Source organism: Sebastes fasciatus, chromosome 16 (assembly GCF_043250625.1).
Source record: "Sebastes fasciatus isolate fSebFas1 chromosome 16, fSebFas1.pri, whole genome shotgun sequence".
Taxonomy (NCBI): domain Eukaryota; kingdom Metazoa; phylum Chordata; class Actinopteri; order Perciformes; family Sebastidae; genus Sebastes; species Sebastes fasciatus.
The window spans coordinates 32270526-32279260 of record NC_133810.1 but is presented as its reverse complement, the minus strand read 5'-3'; the positions used below and the strand labels follow the sequence as shown (position 1 = coordinate 32279260).

General features: G+C 35.6%; 1 protein-coding gene across 1 annotated transcript in view; it reads right to left on the bottom strand.

The window, feature by feature from the left end:
- The window catches only part of LOC141752673 (protein NLRC3-like), a 782294-nt gene that overhangs the window by 140625 nt on the left and 632934 nt on the right, over positions 1-8735 (bottom strand). The window lies entirely within an intron of this gene.

The window sequence follows — 8735 nt, the reverse complement described above, 5'->3', positions numbered from 1 at the left end:
TAGGGAAAACTGCCTGATAACAACATCCTCGAGTGTTTCCACCTGCAGCTCCTCTTCCTCCACATCTGAGCTGCTGACAAGAAAACACAGTTTAAACACCTCAAATTAAATCAGTAAAACGTTTAAAAAAGAATTGTGCAAATCCTGAACAAACTGTCCACTAGTGTGAAATATTAATATTACAACCTGTAGTGATCACAGTCTCTACATATATGTAGTCCTGTCACAGAGGAAAGTGAACCGACACACTTTAGATTTAACATTTGTTCAATGTGATTTTCTTGATAAACCAGTTTCTACTGTCTGTATTCACATCAGTGTGACTGATATGAGGTCAACTATTCACACCGTGAAGCAAAGAAACCCACTGCATTAAGAACACAACGAGCACAGATGAAGAACAAGAACTCCCAACACCTGCAGCTTCATCACATTCCTGCTGTTTCTAACAAAGACACACCTGCCAGGTGTTATTTACCTGCACTGTACGTAGACAAGGTTTCAGCCATAACTACCTGTACTGTAGGTGTCACAACTAACATTTATCAGACAATTAGACTCAACAACATGAACACAGTGATGCTGATCAGAGAGTATCAATCTGAATTATGATTATCAGCTGAAGAAACACCTCACTGATATTCATTATTAACATTATACAGGACAACCTGACATTTATTGATCAGAGTCAAACTGTTACAACTAAATTAACATTAAAGTTGAACCCAGACTGAGCTGTCTCACCTTAAACAAGCTGATTACTTTAAACACGGAATATCTTTGATTTATGAAGTAAAGCACTAATGTAATATCATATGAATGACAGCTAAAATCATACTTTTGTTTTGTTAAAAACTACCTCAGGTTACTTCCAAAGCCAGTTTGTGATTATTAATAAAAACGTATTGTGTTGACAACTGTGCAGTGTTGGAGGAAGTATTCAGATCCTAAATAAATGTGCTAATACCACACTGTAAAAATACTCTGTTACAAGTAAAAGTCTTGCTTTGAAAATGTTACTAAAGTAAAAGTATGTAAGTATAATCAGGAAAATGTACTTTAAGTATTAAAAGAAAGAAAACGTCCCCTGTGACTGTTAAACTATGACATATTATATCATTAGATAGATTTATATACAATAAAATAATTAAAAAGGAAAAGCAGCAAATCGTCACATTTGTGAAGCTGGAACCATGAAATGATTTTGCTTAAAAAATGACATAATCAAAAATAGTTATCAATTAATTTCAGTAAATCGATTAATAAGTTAATCGACTAATAGTTTCAGCTGTACATTTTCACATGTTTGTAAAGTAACTAGTAACTAAAGCTGTCAGATAGATGTAGAGCGTAAATGCAGATAAATGGAGTAAGAAGGACAACTTGTCCCTCTGAAATGTCCTGCAGTAGAAGTATAAAGTGGCATGAAAGTAAATGTACTTTCTAACACTGTAACTGTGTAACATTAGGCCATCAAATCAGCAGAAAAACAGGAGATTGATTTATAGAAAATAATCTATTTAAATCACAATATTAGTGAGAAAAATCACAGCTTGATATATTTGTTTAAAATGTTCAGCCCAACTAGCTGTGAAGTAATATTTAAATGTAAAGTGGTTGGTTAACTAGCTACAGCCTCAGTAACATGAGATCTATGTAACATCACCCAGAGAAGGATCTTAACGCCCCCTAGTGGCCACGGTCGGTAACTACACCTGCATCAATATCAAGTTAGAGGAATTACATACAAGACACACTTCCGGTTACATCCTTCAAAATAAAAGAGAAAGAGATGTAGTTATGCTCTTTGTCCACAGGAGGGCAATGTGATTATGATTTTAATCATAATGATTGTGTCTAACTACAGCTGTTTAGGGTTAGGGTTAACAGTAGATCTCATTATTTCTTATCTTTATTTTATTGTTTCTATTTTACTGTTTCTATTTTATTATTTATATTTTGCTTCTGATTTTAATTAATTTCATTATTATTTATATGATTATTGTTGTTATTATTATTAATAATAATAATAATATTATTATTATTATTGTTATTATTATTATTAATAGTAGTAGTAGTAGTATAATTACTACTTGTTGTTTTTTATTATTATTATTGTTTATAATTATTCCCACAAGCTATAAACGATCATTGTATCGGGATAAATAAAGTAGTTTCTTATCTTATCTTATTTCTTAACTGAGGGTATTTGCTAGAATTGTTTAAATGATTTTATCTTATTTTATATATATTTTTGTTTGTGGATTATTATTGACTTTTATTCTTTGTTTTTACAGTAGAGCCGTCTGTAACTCTGGATGAAAGGTCTATAAAGAACATCACTCTGACATCTGCATAATGAGGGCCAGAACTTTTCATACTTTAGGTTGATTTTGATGCTAATACTTCTGTACTTTAACTGGAAAGCAGGACTTGTAGTATTTCTGCACTGTAGTATTAGTACTCTGACTGTGTATTAGAGTATTGTTACGTCCACAAAGTGGAACAATAACTTAACAACAACCAAATTAAACAGAGTCAAAGTGAAGTTCAAAAATTAACAGTTTATTAAAGGGCAACTGAAGGTTCACAAATGTGGTGGAGGTAGGGACAATATAGTTGTGCCAAATAATCAAAATTAACAAACCAAAACTAGGCCTAACTAAATCTGTCTTCTTTAAACACAACAAACAAAAGGCTGACTAAGTTATCTACAACCTCCTGCAGACCTCTATCTGCTGAAAGAGAAGGACAAGTTTGAGACAAAACACAGAAACTTATCATTTCCATTGCCAATATGAAAATAATCAATATAAGAACATATAAAGAAGTAAAGGTTATAAAGTCATCTTCCCTTCTTGAAGTCAAAACTAACGTCAATGTGATTTTTACATTTATTGTTAATAGTTATTATTTTTAAAGAGAAGCATCATAAATGCTCCTTTTCCTCTCAGCCTCTGACTGTGTGTTGGTGTACATGTTTGATTGACAGCAGAGGAGGCTGAGCCTCAGCTGCTCGCCAGCAGCTCTTCATCTAAACAGCTCACTGTGGCTGTTCTTACCGCCCTGTAACATTTAAACTCATCATATAATGCAGAATATCTTCATGTCTTGTTGTGTAGACCTGTATTTACTGAATAACACCTCTAACAAAGAACCGTGGATCTCGTTGACCAATACAATGCGTTTCCTGAAGCTGCTTCAAAATAAAAGCCCCCCGCTGGTGGAGGACTATTATGAGAAGCTGTCTGGCTGTTAGTCAGTGTGACTGTCTGTCTGTGATAGAACAGTGATGCTGTTGCTTTACACACAGTTTAATAGTTCTCCATCTATGCAGATGGAGAACAAACAGCATTCTGATTGTTAATGCAAAGACGGAGTGCTATCATAAAAACAAAACATACAAATACATAATTATTTCTTTTGGGTTCAACAATAGTCAGTGTATTAAAACAACAAGTCCTGTTTCCAGACATGAAGACATCAGCAGACCGATCTACAGTCTTACTTTGGACAGTGCTGGTCTGACTGGCTGTCTGAGGTCCAGGTCTTGTTCTGGTCTGACTGGCTGTCTGAGGTCCAGGTCTTGTTCTGGATCTGGACATCGGCTCCTCCACAGAAGCATGACTCCTCTTCTTCTCTCTGTGGAGACATTACTTTATTACTAAAATCATTTGTTGATGGTTGCTGAAGAATATCCAGACTTGTCCGACACTGAAGCTCAGATGGTCTCAGAGAAGAGTTAAAGTGTTGGTAGTGAATTCAGCATTCAGTCTGTGATGAAGATGTTCCTTTATTTGAACTCTCCTGCTTTAATAAACTAGAATTAGCTGCTTTTCCTATCTGACTGTCTTATTGAACATTTAGTGATCTGACTGAAGTTTGTTTATTAAAGAGGAACAACGGACACTTTTAAAACATTGATATTAAGGTTAAATAACTATATATCTACATAAAAGAACTGCAACTTGCTCATGTACACACATACTGAGAGGAAACCACGAGGTGGCAGCGTCATCACGGTAAACAGTGACTGCCTGTCAGTGTGATATGAACGGAGTATAGAATTTCAGCAACATTTGCAATATAAATAAACATGCTGTTATTTTCTGAATCTATTTTATGTGTTAACAATAAACACTTATGAAACAGGGAAACTGTGTCAGACCTTTCTGACTTCTTTTGTTTAACAGTAGTTATAGTTCTCTCCGTTTCAGTGGACAACACTTGTATAAACAGGGTGTTGTATTCTCCAAATATCCACCATGTTTCTAGATTTATCAGATTGTTTAGTGTTTGAACAGAGTTAATAGTTGGAGGAGATTTAGTGGATGATCTGTCCAAGGATGAATCCAAATAACAATTAAAGCCGCCACCGATGAAGATATTGGAGGATCCATCCTCTGGAAGTAACTCAAAAACTTTACGAAAAAACGTAGGGTCATCTGAATTGGGCGTATATATTGAACACGGTAATTGGGAATGAGTTAATATAACCGGAAATCAAAATAAATCTCCCATTTGGATCTGTAATCTTGGATTTAAGTAAAAAAGGAATATTATTATGAAACAGGATAGCTACGCCTCTTGCTCCAGATGTAAAGGGTGCTTGGTACACCTGTGAGATCCAATTAGGTTTTAATTTATATTCAGTAACTTTAGTAATGTGAGTCTCTTATAGAAATAAAATATCAGCTTTCAGTGAATTCAAGTGAGAAAAAACCTTCCCGCATTTAACATCAGTTCCAAGACTCCTAACATTCCACGAGGTTAGTGTGATTTCATCATTTAGAATTGGGGACATACTTACAAACCGGTCAGATAATCAGAAATCAAATGCCCATTCAAACCTTTGATACATGGCATGGATGATATGAAATAAAACAAAGTAGTAACTGAGTATGCAGACAAATTTATGTAATAAGCTGAAACGCCAAACAGCACATCTCTCCCCACAAAACATCCACACTCGCACACAAACGCAGACCCCCAAACCCTCCCCCCACAAAACAATAAAGAAAGAAAGAAAAAGAAAAATAAAAAAAGGGAGAAAGAAAAAGAAGAACTTCCTCACAGTATTGGGGAAACGCATGGCAAAGGGCCAGCAGCCGAAAGTCCCTCTCGGAAACATTCTAAATGCGGACAATGGGCTACACCACAAATCCAGTCACTCCGCTGTGGAAAATAATACAAAGAACAAAAATCATATAGCACTTAATCCGCCGTCTTGTTCGTTTTTAACTTAGATGGAGTAGAATATAGGCATAACAAAGTTAACGTTCTCAAAGGTCCCAGTTCGAAAACCTACTTTTTCAACTCAGATTCTATGAAGGACTTGACGTCTCCTGGGGAGGGAAACACCTTTACCTGGTCGTTGTGCTGGACATGAAGCTTAGCTGGAAGACACAGAGAGTATTTGACCTCCCTCTCCCTGAGCGCTTGGGTTACCTCACGGAATCCTCTTCTCTGTGCCATCACCTCCGCAGTATAATCAGGATAAACGTAGATCCGTTGGCCGTTGTAGATCATCTGTTGTTGCCGACTCAGTCGTAGAATCAGTTCTTTCTCCTGGTAGAAGTGAATCCTGGCTATGATGCTCCTTGGTCTTTTTACATCCGTAGGTTTTGGCACAGGTATGCGGTGCGCTCGATCCACTATCACGGGCTTTGCAAAGCTGCTCACCCCGAGTAACTTCGGTATTAATCCAGCGATGAAGTCCGTAGTTCTGCCTTTCTCTTCATCCTCGGGGATCCCCACAATCTTAATATTGTTACGTCTCGAGCGCCCCTCAATGTCGTCAATCTTCGTTAGAAGCCTTTCATTTGACTTTTTCATACCTGTCAGGCACAGCTCCAGCGTCTGAATACGCCGCTCGTGGTCAGAGCCTTGTTCCTCTGCAGCAACAATCCTTTCAGTCAGAGCCAGTTGAGTGTTCATAAGAGTTTAAGATTTGTGGTCTAGGAGGTCGAATCGCTTATTGATTGATTCCAGAATTTTGTCGGATATCTTTTCCCACAAATGCGGCGATTCTTCCTCCGCATCAGGCCCATCATGCGCAACAGCTGGGCCAGATTGTTTGGCGTTCTTTGTTTGACGCGTGTCAGGCATTTTCACTGATTTCAAAGTTGGTATGGGTGAAAATCACACAATGACTGTTAAAGTAATCAAAACTATAAACACCACTGACTTCTTTAGTCAATTTCAAACTAAAGCAGGATTAATAAAGAAATAACTATTTGTCCACCCGGAGCTCAGAGAGACCCGACTACTCCATGTGCGCCTCACTTGCGCCCTGGAAGAGCAAAGTTATGAACCAAAATAAATACACTTGATTGATTTGATGTTCTTCTTCTCTCCTTCAATAATCACAATTCTAACAGAGATAAGAACAGTAGAATTCAGACACCACATGTTTCAACATGTGCTGCACACAGTGTTGTGAAAAAATATACAAAAATGATTAGTAAAATATGTAAAACAAATATTGAAAAATACTCAAAAACTGTTAAAAAAAATATGGTAAAGTGTCTGAAAAAATATGTGAAAAAAATCTGAAAAATCTGTATAAAATATTAAAAAATATCCTATTAGTGCTCTTAAAATCTGGGTAAATGTCTGGAAAATATGTAAAATATCCAAAACAAAACGCGTTTTGCTGCTGTGTGGCACAAAAGAGAGGAACTGCAGTTATTTCATGATGGTTACGGCTGTCAGTTGTTGCCAACAACACAACATTAAACTTAAAAATTAAAAATAAAACATTATTAAAAATGTTAAAATAAAAAATTGAAAAAAAAATTGAAAAAAAATAAAAAGTAAAAACCATCATGAAATAACTGCAGTTCTTCTCTTTTGTGCCGCACAGCAGCAAAACGCGTTTTTAAATTCCAGCCGAACAGAAAACAGTCACTGCCGCTTCACAAAGCGCTCAGACCCGTCTGAGTTCAGAGCGCTGTGATGTCATTATTCCTCTCTAACGAACACAAAGGAGAGTTTTCCTGGTGGAGTCTGGTGGAAGCGAACCGTTAGAGGAGGCGGAAGTGACGTACTTACGGGTGAAATGGTGGAGACACACGACATCATTGATTCTCCCTCGAAGCTTCATGTTGAGCTGTGACGTAGTGACGTAGTGACTTTAACGGTGAAGCTGCTGAGCTGAGAACTTCTTCTTCTTCTTCTTCTTTGGTGTTTATTGTTGGTTGGTAAACCAGCTTAGAGGTGCATTACCTCCACCTGCTGGACTGGAGGTGGAGCAGGAGATAGGCAGGAAAATAAATAAAAAAAAAAAAAAAAAAAAAAAGAATAATTATTAATAATAATAACAATAATAATAATTATTAAATTCTCTCCATTATTCCTGTTGTCCTTAAGTAATTAATTAGAAGATTGTTTACTTTCTTAAAGGTCTTTCCTAGCAGATTGTAATATTTCCATCATCTACTCCTGTGGAGCAGTAGATAGGCAGGGAAAATAATAATAATAATAATAAAATATCTGTTGTTTCAAAATGAACAAAAAAACAATGAATATAATATTGACAAAAATAATAATAATAATAATAAAATAAATAAATAAATTAAAAAAAAGAACAAAAACAATAAAATAAAAATGTATAATTATTAATAATAATAATATTAATTAAATGCTCTCCATTATTCCTGTTGTCCTTTAAGTAATTAATTAGAAGATTGTGTTCTTTCTTAGAGGTCTTTCCTAGCAGATTGTAATATTTCCATCATCTACTCCTGATAGCAATTCCCTTCTTTCTTTGTCATATTTGTTGCGCTCTATAAGAACATGCTTGACAGTTTCTGGTTTATTGCAGTGCGTGCATAGTCCAGTTGGGTGCTTGTCTATTCTATGGAGTGTTTGGTTTAATCCTGTATGTCCTATTCTCAGACGGGTAATGACCATTTCTTTGGCTGTGGTTCAGATCTTCACTGGTTAACCCAGGGCTCAGCAACCTTTACTATCAAAAGAGACATTTTAGGCAAAAGAAAAATATATATAAAAACTGTCTGGAGACGCAAAACATGTGATCATTGTGATGAAGGTAACACAGTTTATAGTCTAAGTATATAGTATATAAGTCTAATGCAGTGAGGGCCAAAGAGACAATGTACTACAGAGTATTAGGACCACATTGAGGGAAAAAACATCTGAGATTTACAGAATAAAGTCGGAATATTACGAGAATAAAGTCATAACTTCATGAGAAAAAAAGAAAATATCACGTAAAATAACTACTTTATAATATTATGACTTTATTCTCTAAATCTCAGATTTATTTTTCTTCCTCAATGTGGCTCTAATACTCCGTCGTGCCGTCGTACCATAGACCTACAACAATGATCAATAAAAACTTAAATGTAAACAAAAAAAACAGCTATTCATTTCCATTTTTTAAAAATCAACAGGGAGCCGCTGGAGAGGAGCTGAAGAGACGCATGTGACTCCGGAGCCGCAGGTTGCTGACCCCTGGGTTAAACCAATAACACAGAACACTAACATTACCCCTCCTGCCATTATTATATTACACCACACTACAATACAATTATTGACCAGTTGGATTGGTTTACACACATAAGATGCATTACTCCTAAAACAATTACAGTTTATTATACATGTACTGTATGTTATATACTCATAATATACATTATATGATATATTATATAGATATAAATGGATTACATGGTAATATATATTTTGTCATTGTTTATAGTCATTCCCAACAG